Genomic DNA, 26786 nt, shown 5'->3' with positions numbered 1-26786 from the left:
GGTTATTTAAAAGCCAAGCAATCTTATTTCCTATACATTTAGAGCTTGAAGTGGGAAGAAGTAAATGACGGAAATCATGTAGTGCTGCAAGCACAGTCTAAACATATTTAGATCTTAGTGATAAGTGCTACAGAAATGCTTGAAGAGGTGGCATGGAAGAGCAAGGGACAAAGGACAAGCAGAGGCAGAGCAGCAGGGGGGTGCAAGCAGCCCTTTTGCCACCTTTGCCGTCCTTTTCTTCTTATTCCTTTCAGAATGTATAATTTTCACTTTTCTACTTCATCCCTCATGTTTTCTCTTAAATTATAGGAGACATCAGAATTCAGCCTGATGGAAAAAGTGATGGAGACCTCTGCTAATGAGGTGTCACCTGTCTGTCCAAGAGTCTTTGCTTTCCCTCTGACAACGTCCACGCAGACGCAGACTGGAGGTGCTTATTTTCAGACTTGGTTAAGATTTAAAAGGAGACGTTCGACCGTGTGCTGGTGATGCTGCATCCAGACGGCGAGGAAACAGAGCAGAGAGGCAGGGTGAGAACTGCAGCTGAACCTTCCAAGGCGCTAAGTGGGTCTAACGCTCTCGCCCGCAATAAACTTGTAGCCTAGGGTCGTAGGCTAAGGCAGCTTCCTGTGAGGGTTGCGTTTTTGTTTCTTCGGCTACAGAAGGACGGCTTTGACCAGATTGAGTTCTAGATAATACACTTACTCTCCCAGCACAGGAAAACCAAATGTGCTTCAAGACACGAAGGGAAAACTGTCATTTCCTAACCCCGAATAATTTCTTGTGCAGAGTCGAGAGAGGCGCTGCCGGCCAGCAGCAAGCTTCTCAACTCCAGCTGCGGTTGTTTCACCGAGCGGGGAGAACCTGTGATCCCCCAGCACCCCCTCAGCTATCTCACATTATCTCACAGGGGCGTTTATCTAAAACCCCACAGACACCATCGTTGGACGTCCCCTCTGCTACCCATCCTTCGTGAGCGCGTCTCCTACGGGGCTTAGGGACTGCGGGACCACTGCAGAGCCAGGAGCGGGCTGCGGGTGACCGAGGCACGCTCCGGCGGCCTGGACGGGGACGGGGCAGGGCAGGAAGGGACCGGGAAGGAGCCCGAGACCCCAGCCCCAGCCCCGACCCCCGGCCCCGAGCCCCCGGCGCCGGGCCCCGAACCCGCGGCCCCCGAGTCCGCGCCCCCGGACCCGCCCCTCTCCCCGCCCCCTCCCCGTTCGCCCCGCCCCCTGCCTTTTCCCGACGGCGATTGGCGGGCGCGGCGGGCGGCAGCCAATGGGCGCGGCGGAAGGCGGCCGCCGCCGTCCCGGGCGCGGAGCGGCGGAGCCCCATTAGGGCGGGGAGCGGCCGCGGGCAGCGGGCACTCGCGGCGGGGGCGGCCGGCGGCGGAGCGCCTCGGCTCGGCTCGGCTCGGCTCGGCTCGGCTCGGCTCGGCTCGGCTCGGCTCGGCTCGGCTCCGCACGGCAGGGCACGGTACGGTTCCACCGCGCTGCCTCCCCCGCTGTCAATGCGGGCGCCCCGGCGCCGCGGGAGGTAAGCACCGGGCGGCACCGGCACCGGTACCGGCAGCGGGGGGCGGTGGTTGCGGGGCGCCGAGGGTCCCGCCGGGACCGGCCCGGGGCTGACAGCGGCATCCCCCGGCGGCAGCGGTCCGGGCTGACCCCGCTCCCGGGAGCGGGCACCCGCGGGTCCCGTCCCTCTGCAGAGGCGCTCGATGACTTCTTATTTTATTTTATTTTTTCCTTTATTTTTTCTTTTTTTTTCATTTTTTTTCATTTTTTTATTTTCCTTTTTTTTCTTTTTCCTTTTTTTTCCCTTTTCCTTTTATTTTTTTCTTTTCCTTTTTATCTTTTCTCCTTTTTATTTTTTTTCCTTTTTATTCTTTCTCCTTTTCCTTTTTATTCTTTTTTCCTTTTTTTCCTTCCTCATTTAAGGAAAAGTAAGCTGCTTCCCCCCCCCCCCCGCCCCCCCCACCGGGGTGCTGTGACCTCAGTGTCCCCCCCATATAATTCGTCTCCCCTCCGCTGCGGTTCGTGGGGTGCGTGGGGCACCCTATGGGTTACCGCCGGTACCCTACGCCTTGAAGCCTATACGGGCGTCACGGGGAAGCGGCCCCACAAGTTGGCTGGTTGCGGTGCTGGGCAGCCTCCGAGCGGTGTGGCAGGCTGTGGGCCGCCACCGGGACGGGCTGCTTTGGCCCCGCGAGCTCTGGTGGAGCACCGGGACGTGCTGGTGGAAGGCGTTTGGCCCCTTGAGCTGTGGTGGGGCAGCACAGGGGATGGCGTCGCTCGGATCAGGGCAGGCTTGGAAAGGGAGCGGAGAGCAGAGGAGGAAGGTGGGGATGCTGGCTGCGGTGACAGATTCTCTTCTTCTGAGCCCTGGTGCCAGGACAGCTTATGGGGCAGGTTAACCGAAGGACATGGAGCTGCCCCTTCTGGATAACAAAAGGGGCCCGCAAAGAGCGAGCCCAGATCGGTCGTATAAAAACCTTACCGTCGGCCGGGCAAGGTGTGCGTGCGGGGACCTTACAGGGTTAATAGCTGAGCTATTAAGATTGGAGTCAGATGTGGGTAAAAGCAACAGGAGAGTCTGGTTTTTTCCCTAATATCCTGTACTATGATAACTCTGAAGAAGGTAACTGTTTGGAGGGAAAAAAAAAAAATCTGTTTCAATTTAAGATTTATTAAGCAAGAAGAGCCTTACGTAAACACCAGAATCCTTTTCTTGTTTAGAAGGGCAAGAAATGGCCAGAAAATGTCAGCTGCACTTGAAAGTGGAAGAGCACAAACTATGCGTGGATTTTCATGCGTGTGTGCAAGAATGTTCCTAATGGCACTTCCCACCAGCTTCTTCTGCATCTTACAGGGACTTGTGGAAAATGCCTTCTGTGCTTTATTTTTCTAGCAAACCGGTTCTTTCAAACACTTTGGGCGTTTTGGGGTTCACGAGCAGAAGACAGCAAGTGTCATCCAAAGGAGGAGAAACGGGGAGCGGGAGGGGGGAGCCAGGTTTTGCTTACATACATAATAAGTTGGGAATGTAAATTTGTATACACGACGGAGATCTGAAGAATGACTTGGCACACTAATGACCTGGCTTTTCAGAACTTCAAGAGTTTGGTCTGTCTCCCCCTATGGTTATAATAAGAGATTAAATGCACTTGGCATATTTAATTAATTAGCATATGAAAATCAGATGGCTTTGACTTTGTCATTGTTTTCCTGTGAAACTTTTCTATGCTAATGAACGTCTACATTTTACAGAGGAATTTAAATGGATTTGGTTTGTATTATGCCTCTGCAGATTGCTTTGACCCCTTCTAATGCTCCAGCCTCTGTATCCCAGCCAAAAAGCCCTTTCCCTGTGTAACGTGGCTCTTGCATAATATATTGTCAGCGGCTGCTGCGCGCAGCTTCGAACCGAACGGACCGAGAGCTGCGCTTCAGTGTAAGGGCTCTGCCTGCTTGGGTGCTGAGCCTCCTCCTTCCAGAGGTAACGAGATGCGATGACGGAGTCCCTCTAAAACAAACAAGCTGGGGTTTGTTTCCTTTCTGCCGCTACGCTGTCCTCCAGCAAGGAGATCCCTGCTGGAGCTGAGAGGGCGGGTATAAAAGAACGTGCTCAGAGGCATCGCTTCTTATTTTTTGTCACGACAGTGATCCCGAAGTAATCCTGGGAAGCTTGTTCAGTGATCTTGTGTTGCGTTAAGAATACTTGATGATGAGATGGGTGCGTAACGACCAAGTGGCTTCTATCAGTATTAATTTCCTCCCTTGTATCGAGGATTAAGCTTCAGTTTGGCCAGCGCTGTTTTCTGTTTATGCTTTTTTAAACAGAGGTAAACTCGAGGTTAGCTCTGTCCGCTGGTATATGCTCGCTGTGAGCCCTGCATGCTTAGGTCCTGCTCCTGGAAGTGTTTACAGAAATGAGTAGCTTTTACTTGTAGGCTTGAATTGTTTGGATTAAGAGTTGTATAATGGGAAGAACCAGCTTGGAGAGATATAATGCAGCAATCCCTCATCTTCCCCCTCCCACCTTATTGCTGAAGAGTGATGGGAAGAAACGTGTTGTACAAGTCATAGCACACTGAAGTTGTGACATTTCTGGCAAAAATGCCAAGACAGACTATCACATCACTTCACAATTTGCCAAAATTACATGGTTTTTTTACAGAAACAGCTCCTTGGCTGCTGCTGCATCGCTATCAAAAGGATATTTCCGGTTACTGAAGCAAATTTCTCAAGTGATCTGCCGTAATTCTTCGTGTTTTGTTTGTTTATATTGTGAACTGAATACGTGGTCCTTTTCTTTTTTTTTTTGAGAAACTAAGCAAATGATCCCCATGTGAGCTGACAATTCTCAAGCATATCCTTGTGCGAGGGGATTTTTTTAGTGCACGAAATGAGTGAAGTGCTCAGGCACAGGAGGCATGAGCCAATACAAACACTTCCAGGATTTCTAAAATATCTGCAAATGGCAGCTTCTTGCTAGTTCACCTTTTCTTGGAGCTCTGCCTGGAAGGCTAACTTCTTGAAAGTTCTTAAATACAGCCTTAAGATTGGTGAGCTGCTCTTCAAGACCATTGTGAACCTATCGGGCTCGGAGTGTTTTTCTAGCTAGTAAACCCGTGGTAGACAGTCTCCCAGGCAGGCCTTTCATTTCCAGTGGATTACGCATCAACAAAAGCTGGAAGTGTGTTATTTCAGTTGTTCTGTACTGAAGTCATGTACTCCTGTCTAAGATTCGTGTTAGAAACATTGATTTATAGCACCCAATAGCTCGTGCTGTTCTGCCGTGTGTGCTTCTCTCCATTTTCCTCCTCGCTGTGCCGCCCCCTCCTTTGCTCTCCAGTTCTACCAAGTTGGCTGATAAAAGTATTATGAGCGGGCTTACGGATTTATACCTGTAACAGTTTTATTTGGTTGCCCTTTTTTTTAATCAGAGCACAGATCCCACGGCTTGCAATTACGGTCTTTGGCTTCAACAATTCTTCATTTTTTTTGAAATGTTTCCAGTTGCACAATATTGGCTTCGTGGAGCAGCCACATGCCAAAAAGCATTTCCAACTGCCTTCCAAATATTGAAAAGTGATTGCTTTGCTTTTTTTTAAGTAAATTTTGATTCCTGTTATGTTTTTATAATCACTTTTTTTAGCTTGTTGCCGTCTAATCTTGCATCCACTGGCCCCAGTCTTAATATTATATGACCTCCGAAGTACGTTTCTCTGATGGCAATGCGCCAAATCCTAAGTCGAATCTTTGTGTTAATGTAGCATATATGAAAGCTCTGGCTTCTCACAGGATTTGATCACTGATTTGTATAATTGCAACCAGTGTGATTAAAAATCTGCGTGTCAATACCGTGATGCTTATAATAAAACCTACAGAAGTTTTTGAAATGGGATGATGTTAGTCCTTAAAAAAAGGAAAAAATTGAAGTGACTCTGTCTGGGTCTCTGAAAGTGTTTGAGTGTTCTCAAAAGAAAGTAACAGACACAGCCATGAATATAGCAACGTAGGCTTCAGGGCTGCACCACCATGCTGGGTGGTACAACTCTCCATCCATCCTCTCGTGTTGCAAGAAGGCTGCGTCTTCTCTTGCTAGTCTTTACACCTGCATTTTTCGTTTCAGTCACTTGAATAGTGCAATTGAATTTCTAAAGGTATTCTACACAGATATTGCTATACCCCTCCTCGAAGCACACATCTTTTCGCTATTGCTCCCGCGAGGAATATAAACCTCCTTCGACACAAGCACTGCAATTGTTCAGCTCTACCCATTTTACCCTCCCATGATCTCTTCATTAATGGAGTACCTGTGTGACGGGGATAGTGCTGGCTCAGCAAGAGCCTGCCTAGCTGCAGAGGCACTCTTGCTCAACCAGCTGAGCACGCTGGCTAGTCAGACACTGCCCTCACCCATGGCCCATTTCTCTTGCAACACGAATGCACAGTAACCATGGTACAAGTTTAAAGCCTCCTTGCACTTTCAAGTGTGGATCGACTTGTCTAACCGCAGCAAAAGCTGAGTGGTTTCAAAGTGTGTTTAAAAATTAGTGCCTGATTAGTGGAGGTGTTTTTTCAAGATCTCTTTTTGTAATCCAGTGCTGTAGTTAATAAACCAGAAGTTTGTAAGTGTTTGTGTAAAGAAGTTGCATGGGTTTGTGTGCTTGCTTTACGATGAAAGTATTTTGACTTTATTTTGGCCTTTTTCCAGAAGTGTCATATCTTTGCAGGTTCCGTATTTCTGTAGAAAAATACAAGCTGAGTTAACAATTCAAAATGTGAATATTTATATAATTTTTAAATGAATTTTATGAAAGCGTTGAAGAATTGTCTGAACCTAGTGCATTTGCATCTCTCTATGCAGACTGCCGAATGAATTATGCTAGGTCTAGAACCTCACTGGTGAATTGCAGATGTCTTTTTTACAGAGGTATACATGTGACTTGCTGAGAGCTTTGAACTGCTTCCTCAAGGTTTGCTCATCAGAAAGATCACATGGATAAATTCCTTTGGAGTTTTTCCTATCTTGTTTGCAAAGCATGGTGGATCTGTGTGATAAATATTGAGTTCCCATTTATCCCAGTACTGAAATGAGTTAGTTTTGTGCATATGGAATATGGGAGTAAGATACACAGAGGATATGTTCATATGTAACAAAATTAGTAGTTGAAAATTAATGCAAAGGAACTTATAAGCCTGAACAGCTTGGCAGGCCAATAGCCAACAAATGTCTGAGTACTGCCAAACACACAAAATGCAGCCCAGGCTCTCATCTGTATGGAGGTCCTGGAAGTGTGCTTTGCTTCCAGCCTTGTGAGGACGTTACCCAGAACCCAGCTTTGCTGTCTTCTCAGCAGTTTGGTGTTGGTCTGGATTTCCACAGGTAGCCGTTGTGGCATACCTCTTGCAGAAGAGCAGTGTGAGCTGCCTGAAGCAAGCAGTCATGTTGTGGCATTGACCAGCCTTCAGAGGGTACAGGGGAGGGAGGTGAGTACCAGAGTGAGGATGGGGAGCTTACCTCCACCTGAGGAGAGCACCCCTCTACGATAAGTGTGAGCCTCAGTTACTGCCACTGTAGTTAAATGTGAGCTGCCAAAAAGCTGTTGAAGTGCCTGCTCTGGCACTCTGCAAGTTGGGCACAATCTAGTTTGCTACTTGTGAGCCCAATAAATACCAAGCCTCACCCCAACCCTACAGTCAATCTGCTTGGACAATCTTTGTGGGGGCTTTCAGGTGGTATGAAGCTGTAGTTCAGTGGTCCAGCCTATCAGCCAGTTTCTTTCTCAATTTATGATTTTCCTGTTTATGTAGAACTGATTTTCTTGTGCAAGACCAGCTCTTCTCTCTATAAGAGTAGCTGCTGATATATTGAACTTGAGTGTTGTAGGTATGTGATGGAACTGAAGTGACCTCAGTGACATGCAGTCATCAGTTTCGTTGCTGCATGTTTATTGCTTTTCAGATTTCTTTGCAAAATCTCCTCTGACACTCAAAGCTCTATTGTCTAGTTCTGAATCTGCCACCTTCTGGGCTGTAATTTCAGTGGGTTTATTTTTAGTGTCTCCCTGTCTGTCTTCTCTGGCACTATCTGTTTATAAACCTTTCTGATATATTAGTTGCTAAGCATGTCTTAATGTCTTGGAGTTGAGTGTAAAGAGCTACTAATATGACGGAGACTCTTTGACTGTGGTATAGTAGCACAGAAGTATATTTGCTTGCCTTATTTTAGGAATTGAGGTGATACCAGGCTGTTCCTGTTACTGTTCCTGTAAGGGTGTGGTGTTTTTGTTCTGTTCTTTGTACAAGTCAGTGTTCAACATTTAAGTACTAACTCCAAAACATTTCAAGTTGTATATTCAGTAGCATAGGTGTTTGTTCTTGGGTCTCTTTCCACCTTCCCACAGCCTCTGGAAGCAGACTAATGCTTTGAAAGAACATCTCTCATGGAAACTAGCAGGCAGATCTTGAATTATGCGATAGGTAGAAGCCCTCCTTCTTCGTCCAGTTCTGTGCATTTACCTTCTTCCTGCTTTCTGTGTCATACTCAGTCAGTCAGGACTTGATGCCAAAGTGGGAAGACACTCCAGACTTGATTTTCAAAAGGAGACTTCAGGCATATCTTTTTACTGGAGTGCAGGGGAAAACTTAAGCATATGAGCTGTGACACTGGTTGTGCACATGAATGAGGGTGGGGAAAGAGCATCTCCAAGCTGGTAGTTCCAGTCATACTCTGGCAGTGTTGGGCTCTGAGCTATGAATGACTTTAATTTCCTATTAAGATGGCACCCCGATACAACAATGAATTCAGCCTGTATTCCCTATGTAAATGCCCAAGCTATTTCCCATGCAGCGTTGCCTAGTTGTGCTGGCATGGTTCAAGCAGGGACCTAGTGTTGGGTTGAAAAAAATATGGTGTTTTGGAGAGTTTCTTGTTTCATTTCGTTTAAGTGGGCTTTCCAAATCAGTATAACGGTTGTCTTAGTACGTGGAGTTCCTCTTTCATGACCTTGGCAAGGATCTTTCTAATTGTGAGCTGCTACCTAAAGAAATGATGATAAAGCAGTAGCTTCAGTTGTGCCATAGGCTCCCAGTAGGTCCAAACCATGAAGTTGTTCTGCCATCTCTAAATCATCTAGTACTTTGTCAGGCCTGACTTCTAGTGGTAAGTGGTGCTGGTTGCTCTTTCTTACTACTGTGGTACTGGTTATCTGAAAGACTCTGGAGGGTTTGGGGAAGATTTTATTATTTGAGTTTGGGTGTAAGTAATTTAGGCACCATTTTCTAGTACTATAAATTGTTCAGATCCCCTTCCCAATTTCAGAGAATGGAAAGTCTATTCTTCACAAAGAAAATGGCCCTGTCCTTACTCTGTAGAATATCAGTAGGAAAATATAAATCAAAAATGTCTGTCAGAAAGCAAATGTAATACTTATTTCTAACAATTTATTTAAAAGCCAGCATAATGACTGGGTTTCTGACTTCTTAATGTCAATCCCAGGTCTTTAAAAAAAAAAAAAAAAGGGGGGGGGGGAGAGAGGTGTGGATAAACTGCAAGCTCACCACCACCACTACCCCCAGCTAGAGCCTCTTTGCCTGCCTTCACTTGTGTACTCTATTGGTTTCACAGTTCATATACTTGTGTTTTTTTAAAATCTCCCCCTGCACTCTGGTGGGAAACATGTCTGCAGTTTCCTTTTAAACACACAAGGCTTGATTCTCCTCTCACAATGGCATAAATTGTGAAGAACTCCACTGAAATCAACGAATGTAAAGACATGTAAAATGGGGTGAGAGAAGAGTCCAGGCTCTGGTTTCTATTTTTAAGTGAGTCTGGGTAACCTAAAATTGTTCAATGTGCCACTGTGACTTTATTTTATATGTATCAGTTGCTATACTTGTTTCTCTTCATACATAATGTTTCATTTTCATATATAATACATTACAGCTAGTAATCAAATCATGATGCATGTTTCTTTGATTTAATACCTCAGTATTGGTACATCAACTTTGGTAGTTAATAATCAATATGCATGGTAAAGTACTTACCTTCCTAGGGTCAGACCCTACAAAATGTCTGGAGTGTAGCCGTATTTCTGTGCATGTCCCAAAGGAAAGACAGGATTGACTGTGTCCATACATCTTTAATTTTCTTTGTGGTTTTATATTCTCATCTGTGAATCTTGTTCCTTGTTATCCAGGTTCAAGATACTCATTCTACATACACAAAACCTTTTCAGCTGTTTTTCCTGTGCTTGTGAAGTGTTTGGCTCCATTCTTATGTTTTGTGCATACTCAAGAATTTATTTTAACTCCAGGTTTTCTCTGAACAGCTAAGTACTTGGCAATAAACCTGGAATATCCACACACAATTTCTGCCATTGCTTAAGTTTGGGTGGTTGTTAACATTTGTTTATTTTTTGGCAATGGGTTATGGTCCTTAATTGCCATCAGTAGTCAAATAACTGAATGAGATTATACAGCAGTGCTGTAAAAACTGTTCATGCTAGCTATGATCTGTACATATGTGGGTATCTTTGAAAACAGTCGCTGCATTCATTAACCGGTGCAACAGACTCCAACCTTGCCACTATTTAGTTTTTGAAATTAATGCAGTATTCTCTACCTAACTGAAACGCTGCTTTGACTGCCTCTTTTTATGGTTTAAAAAATAACATGAAATAGTTGACTCCTATAACGCATTCTAACTTGGAGGAGATCTATTGGCTCATTTGATTTTTTTTTTATATTTTTTTTTCTGTGTGAGTAGCAAATTGCTGATGGCCACAAGGAAGTCTCTTTAAACTTGAAGAATGGGGTAGACTTAGTATGTCACTTAAACTTTCTCCAACATGATGTGAGTGAAATCCCTGTGGTGTTTAGCCTCTTCTACTGTTCAGTTCTTAAGCTTTCATCTCCAGCTTTAATCTGCACCTCCCTGTCCCCCAAGGGTGTTAAGCCCCAATAGCTTGATTTCCTAGTGTATGTGTTATAGTGGTGAAGTGTCAAGTAGAGAAAATATTTAAGAGCTGATGCTTCTCACCTTTGTTCTGGTGGAGCAGTCCTTGTTGTGGATGTGGATGTTATTCAGTTGTAGACTGACATTCTTCTGAATGCGGAGGTGTGCTGGATGTCTTCCCAGTGGCAGGTCTTGTTCATTTCTAATCTGATGGCTTTGAGACTTATTTTGGCCTGTCATTTTTAGAGCATTTTTAAGCTCTTCTGAGACTCATTATGTGGAGACTGGAGTGCATGGCTGGAAGAGATGCTAGTTTTGGTAGAATTTTCAAAGTATGAGATGCAAAAGTTGTCTTTGAGTACAAGAGAAACAAAAGGGTACTGAGACTAGAAAGTGAGAGACTGGGGAAATTAGTTTCTCTAATGCAAACTGGGTGTATACAGCATGCTTGAAGGAAAAAATGGAATTTGCCAAGCAATCTAAAGCACCTTACCAACTTTGTGGATGAAGCAGCTTCCACTGAAAAGGTTTAGGAGTAGAAGAGCATCCTTCCAGCTTTGAATTGGTGTCAACCACTGCAACCAATAAAGACAGTATCATATAATAAGGTTGACTAAAGTCTCTGAAAAGACTTCATCAATCTGCTGTGTAGGGAAATGGGTGACAGAAGACTTGACCTCAGGAAATGAAGATGTATTTAGAAAGATGCAGAGCTTGAACTTGTTTGGAGAAGTTGTTTCCACAAATACCAAGCTGATGGTACAGTGCTTCTGCTAGACAGAAGTCTGCTCTGGAAACAGCTCTAAACCTAAAGTAAACTTTAGAAAGCAGTCTTTCTAGTAAGTAATTCTACAGCCATTTGCTTGCAATCTTGGTTTGTATGTAGGTATCATTTAAATATAATATATCTATATATATATGACCACTGGATAGGTTACGTACCTATTCCAGGCATCTTTTAAAAAGTAAAAGTAAAAATGCAAAAAAAAAAAAAAAGAAAACTGTGTGGGATCAGGAGCACATGGCAATTGAGTCAGATTGCTGTTCATTTAGAGGTCCATGTCATGGTATGCAAAGAAGGGAAGTGTTTAAAACTTAAAATACAAAAGTGTTAGGACGAAGACATTCATGGGGGAGAGGAAGAGGGGGGCAAATCACCATTAAAAAAAATGCCAACAGACTTTAATTCTTTTTTATGAGTCTATGGCCTGTTAAGGAAGGAAAAAAAAAAATTAAAAGCTGGTGTACTGTGTAAGGGTACATATAAAAGATACATTTCTTGACATCCTTCCAAAATTAGTGTTTAAAGACTATTTTGTAACCATGTCTAACAACATTCTAGTAGCTTCGGTTTTCTCTCCTGTGAATCAGTTCTGGCCTTCATGTACAAATTAGTTTGTTTTGTGGTACTGCATGGAATAAAACATATATCAGAAGGACATACTGCAAAATATTTATTTCCAGCTCTGACTGATGTATGCACGCAGCCTGGTACAGGTATGAATTTCTCCCTTTAAAAAGTCAGAAGACATGTGAGCCTGTGCATGCCCACCAAACAGCCTTCTATTTAATTAAAAAAGTGATCTTTAGGGCTATGGGTTAGAATAACTTTTTGGAATTTCAGCCTGGGGAGCAGCTCCAGGGCCGAAGTGTTACTGTAGCTGTTAAGCCAATGCTGGAAAGTGAATTGCTGGCCCAGGGGGCAGAGTATGCCTGCCTGAGGACGTGTAGGTGAGTCCCAGAAGTCACTGCCGTACAGGCTGCCTGGGAGAAGATCACATGAGAACAGTCACCTTGAAACTGCCTAAGTGTCAAATGCAGAAGGAATGATAGTCCTGGACACTTTTTGTTTAAATACTGAGATACGGGTCTTGAGTTTTAACTACTTGGCTTTGCAAAGGAAACCAGACTTGTCTCTCGGTGCCCGCCTGGGATCTCTTGAAGCAGGTTATTCCAGGGAAGAGATCAGAGGCAGGGTGTGCCAGCAGGTGGATGGTCAGCCCGGTGGAGTTGGCAGACACCGTGCACAGGCTCCAAGGCGGCAGAAGACACGCTCCTCACTAGTCGGTGGGCTGGTGAGGCATGGGAGCTCGTAGCCTGTGGTGGTAGGGCTTCGGCCACTATCAGCCTCCTGTGGAGACCTCTTGGTGTTGGTGGAAATACTTTGCGTGCTTTTATCTCCTCATCTGGGAGAGATGTGAGGAAGTTGTGACTACAAACGTGGTGTGATGGGAAGGCTAACAAATGTGATGATAAGTTATTGCTCTTTCCCCGGCACTCTGCAACGCGGAGCCCCGCAGGAAGCAGGAGCAGGATGGCCGGTGGCCGTGCCGCTTCAGGAGAAGCGGGTGGCCTTGCCGTGCCGTCGGCCGAGGCTTGGAGGCAGAAATAAGCGGCTGTCGCTGCGGAGCGACGCCGGCTCCAGCCGCAGCGCGGTGCTGGGCCGGTGCGGGGCCGGGAGGAGCGGCGGGGAGGCCGCTAGGTGGCACCCGAGGGATGGCGCCGGGCTCCGGCCGGGGCTGCTGAGGGGAGGCGAGGGCGCGGCGGGCGGAGCGGCCCCCGGGGAGCTGCTGCGGGGAGCCCCCAGCCCTGTGCTGTAGGAAGGGAGCGAGGCTGCCGGTGCTTCTCTCAGTATGCCTCGTGACACTCGAGAATTAAATAAAGCGTACTTCCTTTCCCTCAAATTATTATGATCCTACTTGAAATGAGGCAAATAGGTGGATTTGAAGGGCAGGGAGCAGCCTGCCAATGCAAGAACCAGGGGGCTCGTTATCTTTTCCATTCCTCTGCTGCTTTTGTCTCTGTCAACCTGCTGCTGTCCCAAAATTGTATTGAACTCCAAAAGAAAAGTAAACATGCCTGAGGATCCTCGCCCATATGCTCAAAAATCTGTTTGCATGGACACCTTGGGGGGTGATACCTCATCTCACTTTCCTGTCTGAAGTAGGTGGAGCAGATTTGGGGGGGGGGGGGGCGGCTATGTGAAGAGTTTGAGAATGTGAAATGAAATGAGACTTCAGTCTCAGCCTGTTCAGGCCTGAGAGAGGGCGAGGTAAGGGAGACCTAAGGCAGAAGCCAGTGCAGTGGTGGTCTGCGTGATGGACGGTGGCCCTCCACAGTGGGAGCATGAGCCTTTCCTCACCAAGCTTTCTTTCCCTAGAAGACCCTCTGACAAGCCTGTTGTGGTAGCTGCTCGGTGAGGATGTAAGTGGTTTACTCCCCGTCTGAGTGAATGAATGGAGACAATAGCCTGATAACAGCAGCTCCACAAACATGGGAGACAATGGAAGAAAACCAAACACTTTGAAGTCTGTTTCCAGGCCCCTGGTAAGCTGCCCCAACTAGTTTAACCAGGCCCAGGAGACGGGGAGGGAGGAAGAAATGGGCTTTGCTGAATACCCCAAGGAGCACTTCCTTATCATCCTCATTCCTAGAGAGCCTTTGTGCTGAAGTGAGCCTGTCCTGCAGATACAGGACTAAGATAGGCCTACCTGAAATGCATCTGGTGGGGTTAAGCATTCATGTGTCCCTATGTACATACAGTTAATGATAGATAATAAAGAGGGGGCTGTTTGGGGTCAGTAACTATTGGTCATTCTTTCCAAGGAAAGACAGGCAGGTGCTAAGTTCAGGTCTGAGTAATCCTGTTTGGCATACAAACTGTGGCTGTCATCGTTCCCTCTACAGGCCTTGAGAAGAAAAGGGGCACCATAGGAGGTAACGGCAATTTTAGGTGAACTGCTCTGTCCAGTGAAAGCATCTGTTTCCACTAGTTATATAGAGGAGGGATGCAACTCAAGTGGCAAACAAGAGAAAAGGTAACAGTCTGTATAGCCTATAACCAGAACTTCTGTGCATATGTAGAGGAATCAAAGCTGCTGAAAGCTGAATCCTGAACTCTGTAGTGAGCGTCCTTCAACACGAATTTCTCTTCCAACTGCAGAAGTATTACATGTGGGCAGAATACTCAGAAATATTCAGAAAGTCTCATACAGAAAAGAAATTGGGAGGAGATGCTGACAGAACTTGAGCGTTTGGCCAACTTCACCAAAATATCGCCTAAAAATAAAGCAGTGATTTTCTTGGAATGGTAGGCATATGGTTTAAGAGTTTTTAGCTAAATGCTTGTGAGTGTTATCCTGTTCGTGTGAAAAGTGTTACTGGCTTTATAGCCTTTGTGGTAGGGATGTAAGACAGAAGCACTAATAATGAATCACCTGAGTGGCAGGCATTGAAGCCATTATCAAACAGACTAGAAGGCATTTTTTCTGTCCTCTACAAATACTGGTTAGTGCTACACCAAACAAAGACCTGTCCCCCATATGTGTACCCTTCTTCCCACAAGAAAAAGAAAACATTCTTTCAGGGTTTTTTTGTTCCTTGAATTCAATCTTGGGAAAGGAAACCCTCAGTAGTAAATAATTAGGTTAGGAGCTAGCAGGACGGACTTAAATGAAAGTGCCTCCTTCAGCGATTCCTCTCCCATCTTAATTGTACAATGGACTTTCTCAGTGCTGCTTCCTGGTATTCATCCAACCCTGAGTACCTGTAAACAATTAACATTCTCCCACATGGCACACAAACCCTTGGTCAGTGTTTAACAGGGTATTTGTGTGTGGCAGCAGATTAACCTCTCCTCGAGGAATCCTTCTGTCCTCATTCTGCCTCTCTTCTGTGTCCTTTCCTCTCAGTTGTTTGTTGCTCGTGTATTTGGTTTATATGCAGACTATAAATACGCTCTTGCTGTATGATGCTGCTGTCTCCTCTATCCTGAGAAGAAGCTCTAATTCCATCAAAATGCTGTTTTTTCAATTGTATATCTGTGTAGTCCCTATCTAATCTGTTTGCACCTACATAATCAGTTTGTTGTAGTAATAAGCTGCTGATAGGAATGTGCTGTTCCGCTCTTACTGGAAAAAAATGAACTGTTTCCTGGGCATTCTGTAAGGTTTCTCTTACTGCTGTTGTCTTCACATACTGGATTTGAGCAAAGTACTTTACTACTAGCCTCCGAACTGGGGCTCTGCTCTATGGTGCTTTGTTTATGACACAAGAGTGCCTACCATGACCTTGTGCCATGAGAAGAGCTGGAGATGCCATGTAATGTGGCATGACTAGTGCTAATATCTCCTTTCCCAAATTATAAGACTATATTTCTGCCCAGCCCTTCTGCATTTAAGGCAGGGTGCAATATTTGCCTCGCAGATGTCTGAATGCTCTAATGTTGCACTCTTATGCAGTGGCTTGGAGACATTACAACTGTGTTTTTTAAAGCAAGAAAGACCTGTGATGTTCTACAATTCAAAGAGCTCACTAATGTGTCACATGTACAAATGAGTTCAGTCTGAAAAGTACTTGTTAACCAGTGGTAAAAGTAACTCAGTAAAAAAAAAAAAAAACACCACCCCAATCCACCTCCAGTAAAAAAAAGTAAAAATGGACAACTCGTGTGCTTCTGGAGAAAAAAGCTGTCTCTAAAATGACAGTTTTCTCTCCTGATTGCTCAGTGCTGGTGCTAGTCGTCTCATGCAATCTACAGGCATTAAAATCTCTGTAGAGAAGTGCTCAGTGCTGCATTAATGCTTTTAGAAAGGAAAACAAGCCTGAAATTTTTGAATGTGTAGTTGCATCTGAGATGTTGGTCCCTTGAACTTCAGCAGCAATTGGAGCACTTCAGGAGTCAGTGGTGCATACTGCCTGTAATCATCTTAGTCTTGAGCTCGTCTTGGCCTGCTCAAGAAGGTGACTCCAAGGATCAAAGTTGCACACATCCTACACCATAAGAGAGTAGATAACAAATTACTGGGAATAATTTTACCCAGTAATGTAAATGACTGACAAATAGACTGAAACCTGCAGAACAAGGGAGGAATAGGAATGGCTCTTACTTTTGAAGCAACTTTTGTAAAAGAAAAAAAGTTAATGGAAGACTGCAGTGTCTTAACGAATATACTTTGCATCTAAAAGTACAGTTAATTTTATTTGAAACTTAGTACTAAGATTTATATATTCTAAGTTTTGTACCGACTGTTTTGTCTGTCTGGCCATTTCATATTAATGACAAAACTAGAAGCAGATTGGACAGATAAGGTGGAACCCTGAAGCTGCTTCCTGTACATGATCTTTAGTGTTTTCTAAATTCTTTTCTTATCACCTTCTAATCGTGTCTGGCAGCGTAACACATGCCTTCAGGGGATGATAGTCTGTGGTCATGTGGGATTTTTGTTTTTAAGTCTTCCAGCATAAATTTTAGGAAGCTTATATTGATCAGGTAACATATCTACCTCTGAGTGGATATGCACACCCACGGGTATTATGTATGAGTAGTGCAGGAGCCCAAAAAAATGATAATAAAGGCAACAGTCTGCAGTTGCTATTCCGTAGATCAATGTTTATGCTGTGACTGGAGCAAGCTAAGGTTCAGCAGGATTAATAGCTCAAGGAGAGCCTAATGAGGTAAATACAGTTATCATCTCAGTGTTGCTTCAATCTTAAATAAAAAAAAAAAAATCAAACCAGAAAAGCGTAATTCTGCTCTTCTTTGCATGCATAGAGACCAGTGAGGCTTGCTCGGCTCAAAAAGGCTCTTTGCAGAGGCAGCTCTGGCATCTCTGCACTCCGAGTTGGAAACATGCCTGTGCAACTCTGCCAGCACCAGCTGAGATTTGGTTCCTGTTGCCTGTTAGTCCTGTGATAAGTCGGTTTGAGTGGATAATTTCAAGATGTGGATCTAGCGATATTAGAAAATAAGCAGTTGTTTCAGTTTTCTTTATAGACCTTGTGTATGAATGTCACTATTGCACCTGAAGTGGGGGGAAAGGACGAAATACCTTTCCTGGAAGCTATATCGGGAGTGAAATTAATATGGCTGATCAGTGGGAAATGCCTTTTCATTCTGTAGAATACTCTTCATATTATGTGTTGGTTCTTGTCTGTTAACTTCACCGGATGTCCTTTTCCACTTTCCGAAACACTTTTCTTCAAGTTTAATACCTCTACTGGCTGTTCAGTCATTTCAAAAGGTAGGCAGCTCTCTCCCTTCACAGAAGTGTGTAATAAATGTCAGAGATGTTTTCCAGTGCACTTCGTCTTATCCATAAAACAAGGACAGGGTTTTCTTGTTTGTTCTGGAAGCTCAAGTAAGTTCACTGGAGGGCTCTCACTACACAACTGACTACTGATCACTGCTTCCCAGCAGCACCTCTGTTTCATAAAACCAGCCTAAAATATCCACTGCCCTGTTCTGTGGGATGTGTATCTCAGGTGCCACTGGCGTCTCTTTTTTTTTTTAATAGGATTGAACCCATTTGAAGGACCTGGCTTGTGAAAAGCTTCTTTAAAGCCAACAAATGGTGCATCAGGGCAACCTCTGGACCAAAAACTTCAGAGAAGCATTTAGTACTTCTGGGGAGCTTTTCCTATAACGTGAAGTTCCAACAGCACTGAAAAAGCCATCTTGTTTTTTGTTGCACTCTGAAGTTCCTAACTCCTCTAAGCTGATGCTTCATGAGGGAAACTCTTGGGCAAATTCACCTTGTATAAAAATAATCACTTAAGCTTCCAAAGACACTGCCAGTTATAGTCCAAAGTTATCACTTGAGACCAAGTATATCTCTTCAATCAAACATCTGTATCCTGGGAAAGGCGAAACGTAATTTTTTAAGAATTTATTGTTTTTCTTTGTGTTCATAACATGTATAATGCTTAAGCTGCACCTGTTCATCTGACCTGCCTTTAGTTTGTTCAATAAAATGATGCAGTACTATTGCTACGGAATACCTTCAACATAGGGAACAGGGTAACTTCTGGCAAATATTGACTACTTTGATACTTTTTAGCTGTGCTTCCAAAAAAGTAAGAGGGTATCAATTAAAGACTTTAAATATAAGTCTGAATGTGCTTTTTTTTCCTCCCCTATAAGTTTTTTTCCTTATCTGTGGGTCTATCAGGAAGGCATGGAGAAAATTAAACTTCCTACATAACTCATCCCGCTTGCATCTGAAGTACTGCTTATGTTTTTTCCTGTTGGTTGTTACCTTGCTCCAGGCTTGGGCCTACTCTTCTCCTACTCAAGGACTTGAGCTCACTGGTGGTTATAGAAATGTTGATTGTGGAAAAAAGCTTCTCATGGGAACACAGTAGTTTAACGTTCAGCAGTAAAGATGCAGGAGGCAAAAATCAACTAATTGAGAATCAGGAGATAAAGAAGACAAAGTAATTACCTTATCTACTTCTCAAACTGTTCCTTCATTTACTTGGACAGAAACAGGCTTACAGTTACCCAGTATGAAAAGGGTAATGAGATGGCAACATACCTTTGAGCAAAGTGGGAGTTGCACACTTTAAAGAGTAACTTAGCAAGAGCATTGTACTCATCAGCAGACAAAGCTGTTGTAACTCACTGAAGTATGAGCAGTTCTTATACGTATGTATCTCATAGCTGTTTTATTTAAATAGGAGAGAAAAAAGAAGCAAATGCAACTGACCTTAGGCATGAAATATTAAAAATCCTGGTTAATGGAGGGCAGCCAGCGTGCTGGATCTGAGGAGTTTGATCACAACTGTAAAACATCAGTCTTCACATCCATCAATCATCAGAAAACGGAGTTTTGGACCCTTATACTACCACCCACATTTACTTGTGTCAGGTCAAACACTGATACAGAAGCTATGTGAGAGTTGGCATAGTAACTATGTTCACCCCAGGAGAAGGAAACAACTTCAGGAGGTCGTTTGGCCTAACCTTCTCTCAAAGCAGCATTGACTGAATTCAGATCATGCTGAATCAATACAACATCAGGACTTCTGCAGCAGATCCCTTAGCTTAACTGATCTCTTTACATGTAGTATTTTCATATATTAAAGATACCTGTACTAGTTCTTGTGTTCCAACTGAAACAATTGAGATAATAAAAAAAAAAAATCCACTTTTTCCTTCCCTTGTATGCTCAGTGAGCCTTTGAGGGTACCATACTGCATCATGGCTGGTGACAGTGTGTGTATTTACACACACTATGGCTTCCTTAGGTCTTGGACTCTTGATTGCTGAAGTAGCTGGCTGCGTGTCTGTAAAAGGCACATCACTGACAATGTCTTCCAAGAGCTGTGAGGAGGTAATTTACAATATATTAGGTTATAAGTATGATTTCTTTTGGAAATAGGTTCTAAAATATTAATTTGGAAGCCATAGTCATGAAATATAGGCAGCAATTCTCCACTGAATTTGGTTTTATGTAGCTGTCACTGCTATAAGTGCTAAACATTTGAGCTTTGTCATGCTGAAGAGCAATGTCCCACAGCGATCATGGGACAGCAGCCCCTGTGATCTGCGTGGCCAGTGAAACGAATCAGATTTGTTCTCAAAATGTTTACAAGAACAGGAAAGGCTTCAGAAAGAACCACTTAGGAATGTGAGTCTACATTCATTCCAGAGGAAGATACAAATAAAAGGGTAGAAGATTGTCATCTCCTAACTCTCCATGGTAGGAAATCAGGTTTGGAAACTGGTCGTTCAGAACAAATACAAATCCAGCACTTGCAGCTGAGCTCGGACCTCCACGTTTGGTCTGGTTTACATGCAGGACGTCTGCATTGTGCTCCCTTGCAAGCTATTAAGTCGCATGCTCGTGTCTTTCAAAGTTTCTGAGTGTTTTCTTCCTGGTTTTCTTCCTGGTGATTTGGGAGTAACAGGGAAGTTTGATAACTCATAGTTATGCTTTAATGAAAAAGTAAAACTCTGAAATTGCGGATGCCCAAAGATGTCCACAGAAGTTTGGTGGAAGTTGGTTTGGGTGGGGATTATGATGAATTGTTCTTAAAATCCCATGGCTATTCTGGGCATCCGAGGACAGTTTGAGAACTGTTTGAAGCATTGGGGCATAACAGGCCCGTTGTTGGCAAGGGCTGACGGTGTTGGTAGGTAACGTGGCCGTGCAGGGAAAGCACAGGCTTCCCAGGGATTCTGCTGTTCTGCACCAGCGTGCAAATCCAAGCTCTGGAGCAAACCTGTTCTTTTTTTGTGTGTCCAGCATGCGAGTCTACCACCATTCAGTCAGATTGCATTGTTGTAGATAAATAATTAAAACTTTTTTTTTTTCATAAGTGTTAATCTCTGCTGAATTCTTGATTGAACGTTCAGATACTTGGGCTGGATGTAGAAGGTCATATTATCCTTTAAAACTTGCATGCTTTTTGCAACTCCAGATAGCTAAATCCTGCCTATAGTAAACATATCTTTGTCTCTCCCCTCTTCCTTACCCCAATGTGCAACTGCAAAAGAAGAGACAGATCGAGTGTGTCAGTCTGAATGTGAAAGAAGAATGATTTGGCATAGATACGATGATAACACTTTGAGAACAGGAGAGAGAAAAGTGCTCGTGTAGGGCCTGCTTCAGTTGGCTTAGAGCGCTATTTAGATAAGCCCGGCTGTGGTCTGTCTTTTCCCTCGCAGTAGTGTTACTGCTTGTCTGACCTCATGGTGAACCGGCTTAAGGAATCAAATCAACAGGAAGTTTTGCTTTTTTTTTTTTTTTTGGCAGAGTTTGCTTTCTGCCTGTTTAAATTCTTGAATGGTTGCACCATGAGATCAATCGAGTGCCAGTGCTGGCATGAGGAGGCTGCAGAGTCAGCACAGAAGAAGACAGACAGAATCCCCACAGCATCCCAAACATAGATGGGTTTAAGCTGTCCTTACACTGTATCTCAAAGGTCCATGGTTATCCAGTTCTTGTTTGTCTTGCTTTGTCTCTTGCTGGGGGTACACCCTACTTCTCTCGCTGCTTCTCTCTCTTGGCTCCCTTAGGACCCTTTCCTGATAATGAAATGGTCCTCAGAGATGCTGTAGTGTGTTGGAATAGTCGTGAGGCTGCTACCTGTGGTTACAGCTCTTGGCATTGATTGTTAGGGGTTAGAGCCCTCTGCCTTCCTTGCCTCCGTGAGCTCTGCCATGACCACTGGCCTCTTTGCCAAAACTGTTAGAGTACCTTCGTCCCTTCTCTGAAGTCCTGTGTGTATTTGTAGATCTCTGTGCCTGGAGATGTAGGAATACTTCCTCTGTCTTGAGGGAACCTGGGGGTACATAGTGGGGAAACTTTTCTGGAGCTTCAAGATGGTGGCTAGGTAAAGAGTACTGAGGTGGGGCAAGGGGAAGCGTATCCCTGAGTCTTTTAGGTCTGGGATGAGAGAAGTAACTTACAAAGCTGAACAAACTTTTTTTTTCCTGTAGACAAAATCTGAGAACTTTTTTCCCTAGTGCCTTTTTTAAGGTACAGTAATCAGTACAGTATAATTACCTCTAATTTAAAAAAAAATGTATGTAGTTAATAGCATGTTCAGTTCCATTTCCATCTAATCTTCTGAGCCTTTTTCTAGGGCACTGTAATTTGTTTTTTGAAAGTGCCAGGAAAAGACTCCAGCGCTTGAGTTCCTCTTCCAAAGGAAGAGGGTTTAGATTTGCGTGTCTCAGTAGTGTCATGAATGATCTTGATTCACCTAAAGATCAAAGAGGACAAGAGCAAGAGACTTAGGAATGCCTTGCAATAATCATCAACTTCTAAAAACTGCTAGAGCTTGTTAGATACTGAACGCTAAAGCTGATCCATCTGCAGCGTGACTGTGCTGCGTGCTTTTGGAAACATCTTCTTCGTGTTCTGTCATTAGCTTGATCATTGGATCTGTATCATTCCCACAAATGCAAAATCAAGTCTGTGCTCCCAAAAAGCTTCTTGTATACATCACACATAAGCAGAAAAACAAAAAAGCTTAACAAACTTGACTGCATTCTTACTGTGTCCCCATTACCATGCTCTTAAGGGGGATTTCAGAGGTCCCAGATTCGGGGGCTCGTAGAGGAGTGCGGTGCCAAATTGCACATTGCTTACTCACTCGGCTTAACTGGCTTTCAGTGTTGACAAAGATAACACTTCCCTTCCTGAAGGGACTCGCAGGGTGTTAAAACTAAGTCACTGTCATTTAGAGGACGATGCTCTGACATAAATTTGTATTGTTACAGATATCTCTGTTAAACGTTTTGTTAGCAGTTCAGCTTTGTGGTCTAATGGCTAAGTTATCAAACAATTGCTACAGCAACTTCAACGTATTTTTAAATGCTGTGAGCACAAGTGCATTTTAAAAATATTAACGTATTCTTTCAGAGGGCAAACTTCTTGATTGGAGTATGTTACTGTGAGTCAGAAAAACTGGTGATAACAAACTTCTTAACTTTTTTAATTAAACAGAAATTAAAGGTGTGTTGTGGCTATGAAGTACTTGCCAAAATTTGTTACTTTATTATATCCTGCTCCTGGGGGAGGGAGGTCCTTATTACAGCTGTGTAATAAGTGGGCCACACCATGCTTTAGCAAAGAAACCAGTAATAGGTGTAGAAATGGGTTCATTTGAAGTGATACCCGTAGTTAGGTGAAGATGGACTGGTGCAGAAAGTCTGTATTGCCAGCAATCTGTGCTGTTCCTACTGTGTTTTAATTTACATACGTATTCTCATGACTGTAAATCTCTTTTTTTTTTAAAAAAAAAAAAAAAGCACCAGATTTATTCATGCAATTAAGAATGCAAAACAAGCCCCACATCTTCGCATGGCCAGTTGAACTGTTACGTGATCTCTTCAGCTACTATGTTGTTTGCTGGTCAGAAAGCCTGGATGTTTAGAAAAGATGAGTACACAAACACAGAGCAGGAAAGGACTGGAACAGAAAGCCAGATTGTCCAGCTGCAGTCAAAAAAAAAAAAAAAAGGCAAATTTCAGACTCAAGTTGCTGAGGTTTCTGCAGTGCTTGGTTGGTAATGCATTATCTCGCTGTACTCTTGACTTCGAGCAGCTATTGTGCTGAAGTGTGGGTCCCGGCTGTCAAAGGGTTTCCCACTTTCTGCCTGCAGGAATGGCTGGAGCTTGGAGAGGCCAGATTGTCTGGCTCTTTTCTCTTTTTTTTTCTTTTTTTTTTTAACCAACCTTGTTTCCAATCTGGTCTGAATGCAATCAGTTATCTGTAGATAGCAGGCAGTGACTGGCTATGAATAATGCCTGTGTTACTTGCGAGTGACATCTGTGACTTGCCAGACAGCCTACGTGAAATGCTTCCAATCGTCTAGATGGTGCTCGTGCACGCACGCAGGAGGGGACCGCAGCCCTAGCGCAGGGCCAGGGCTCTGCTTCACTTCAGCAACCCCAGTCATGTGCTGCTCTAGCCCAAGATCCACAAATTGGGGTGTACGTGCACTGCCCTGAGATGGTGCCCAGGCTGGTGTGGGGCCACCAGCTGCTCCTGCGGCTAATGGTTGTGCCTGCTCCTGCCATCGTACGAATGGTGAGACACAGGAAAATGAAAAGACTTTGGAAATCCTTTGTTTAAACAGTTTGCAGAATGTTTCCTTTGCTGTAGGAGCTTGTGTATCAAGGTCAGCTTATAAGGATAGGGAAAGCTGAGTTTTCACTTCAAGGCTCAAACCCACAAATCTTTTAAAAGCGGTGACGTGGACGGTAGATCACCCAGCAGATCTCCAACGTGGCTGAAGAGAGTGTATTTTAAGAGACTTGTAAGCCTCACCTGTCCCTAAGAATGGAGCTGAAGGACAGTTGCTCCGTAACAGGTGAAAACATCAGAGCTAGGGTCTCTTAGACCCTCTGATCCCTCTGCGGTAAGGGGATACCAAACAGTCTGATTTGAAGGGCTGCAGTTGCTTACTGCTCACACTCACAATCTGGAGAAGATAATGGTGGCAGATTGCTCTCACTGCCACGACAAGTTCTTCATTCCACTTTATTTCGTGATGCCACTTGTCTGTGCTGTTGATGTTTACAGGTGGGTCAGTGTTTGTAACCCTTCAGAAGAGGTGGAAATGCTTCTTTTAGGGCTGAGGGAAACTAACAAAGTTCTTTAATGGAACAAAATCCACTATTTTTTCTGTAACCTCTCACATCTGTTAACAGTCCTGAGTCTTGACTGAAGTGGGAATCTATAGAGAGATGCTCAGTTCAAAGGAGAAATTTGTCTGCCATGCCTGAGTTTTTCTTCTGGGTTGGCAGAAACAGGAAAATGACTCTCACGCAGGTGGTAGGTATGCTGTGCAGAGAAGCTGTTTTAGAAGAGTTCTAACAGCTGCTTCTGTCTAAGACACAATTCTTACAGCTTTGAAGCCTGCTGATGTATAGTGCTGAAAGCTGTGTAAGGGTACTGTTATTTCTGTGATGTCTTTAAGCAAATCCAGAATGCAAAATATTTAGAAGCTTAAATAGAGTTAAACTCATCATGCTAACTTAGTCTTACAGACTGAAAAGAAGGAAAAAAAAATCCCCAGAACGTAGCTATTACTTGTGTGGGGTTCCTTGCCAAATGTTCTTGACAGTTCAAGGTAAATGAGTTTAATTATGTTTGTGTTAATTAGGATTTCCGCTTAAGGAAATCAGCCAGGATTGGGGTGGGGATGAGATGCTTCATGGTACTGACCACATTTGTATGCAGTTTGTCCCCTGGACCATGGGTGCTCTTCTGAGACTTCTATTAAGGACAAATGGATAAAGCTTGACTGCAGTGTCATCAGGATGGGTCTAGGGTTTGGGGCATTTTACCTCAGAGTTGTTAATTTCATGTTTACGCTTCCAAAAACTTAGCAACAAATAGGATGCATCGTTCTCCACCATCCATGCTGTTACTGATTGTTTTGAGAGGCTGCAGTATTCACATATGAAGGCTTACCTTTGTAACTGATCCTTGGAGCTGCACAGAGATGACTTTCTTTGCAATGGATTAATAACTTTTCACAGACATTAAGGTGAATATTTACACTGAATAAGTTCTGTTTACTCTCTAGCCAGGAGATGGCTCTGTCTAGCCATTCCCAAAGGACATCAGCATTTCTGAAGCTGGAGATAATTGGTATTCTCAGGAGAAGTCTGTCTTAAACTCTGGTGTTTATTTCATGATTTTCAGGATACCTATAGGGAAAGCTTGAACAGGAAGGGATCTGAACATAATTGGAGTAAAAAAAATGTATGTATATGGACCTGCTTTCCTGCAACTGAAGATCTGTTTGTGGAAAGCCAAGGTAAAGGCTTTACAGTAACTGGAACTTGGCTACAAAAGCTGGGTGAGCACTCATGCAGTGGTCGTACTGCCTGAGACACAGCCCTTGAACTGAAGCACAAGTAGCAAAAGAATATCAAGCATAGTTTTCTTATTCCTTTGCAAGTGCTGTTAAACCTGGTGGCTACTTCCACTGATCTTAGAATAAAATAATAAAAGTAGCTGTTGAGTGACTTCATGTCACTGGGCCACAGATATTGCAGTCCATGCCACTCTCAAGAAGCCAGAGAAAGAAGAGAACTACTGATCCACTCCAGCCGTACGTAGTGGCCCAGCAGTAAGCTATTTAACCCAAAAGGTAGGAATAATCTGCAGATTAGACAGACTAAACTGAGGCAAGATAAATACTTGGGAAGACCCATCTTCAAAGAGCCGTTGTTGACAACTGTACGTTTAATATGCTGCCAAAAATGAAGGGAGCACTTGGAGCCCGAGTCTTAGGTACTACAGAAAGCCTGCCTGGCTTGGGTTTGGCTCTTCCGCTGCCCTAATGGGAATGTCAAGTGACATCTGACAGACACGCCTGCCTCAATGCTTAAATCAGCATTACTGTTATACCTGGATCTTGTTTGTGTGAGAAACATTGAAAGAGCTCAGACTCTGCATGGGGATGCTGAAGGGAAACAAAACAATTGTTTGTGCTTAGGAGTGTTATCAGCGCTATGGGATGCACAGGATGAGGATCTGAGGTTTGAACAAAGGATGCAGCATTTAACTAACAACTAACTAGAATGAACTTACGCATTCCTAATTACAAGTAATCCATATATTGGACTTTACAGAAGTTACATTATTGAAGTTGTGCAGGCTATTGCATGAAGGAAGCATGTTGGGCATATGCAGCGTTTCCACAGGTAAGGGACTCAGCTGAAAGAAACAGATACAACCTGGCCATGAACTGTAATTTTTAAGTGTTGATTTTCACAGTTCTTACCCTATGGCACTCCTGTTCTGTGCCATCTAGATGTGCACAAGTGAATCCCTGCTGACTGTTAGGTCAGGTGAAGTAACTACCCTGTACCTTGGCTACTGTCACAGGTCAAAAAAAAATTAGTGTTTTTGTGAAGGGCAGTAGGTTATGAGAAGGCTTTTTTTCCTTTTTAAATCAATTGAAAAACATATAATTGACTAGTATAAAACTATCTTTCTGTTCATGTTGTCTTCTCTGTTGCATTGCAAAAAACTTGCTTGATTTAGGCCCCCAGTGAAAGCTTTACTGAGGGT

At 43.8% G+C, this 26786-nt stretch overlaps 1 protein-coding gene across 2 annotated transcripts in view; it reads left to right on the top strand.

The window, feature by feature from the left end:
- Positions 1-1350: 1350 nt before the first annotated feature.
- The window catches only part of PRICKLE1 (prickle planar cell polarity protein 1), a 65143-nt gene continuing 39707 nt past the window's right edge, over positions 1351-26786 (top strand). Inside the window, exon 1 of one of the 2 annotated variants that reach the window (XM_083801531.1) lies at positions 1351-1536. The gene's annotated coding sequence lies outside the window, so the exon portion shown is untranslated. The remainder of the gene's footprint in view (positions 1537-26786) is intronic. The other variant, XM_083801530.1, reaches the window with a different exon arrangement.

The sequence above is a fragment of the Anser anser genome, assembly GCF_964211835.1.
Source record: "Anser anser genome assembly, chromosome: 1".
Classification (NCBI taxonomy): domain Eukaryota; kingdom Metazoa; phylum Chordata; class Aves; order Anseriformes; family Anatidae; genus Anser; species Anser anser.
The sequence above is the reverse complement of the archived record's forward strand: the minus strand, read 5'-3'. Positions and strand labels throughout refer to the sequence as shown.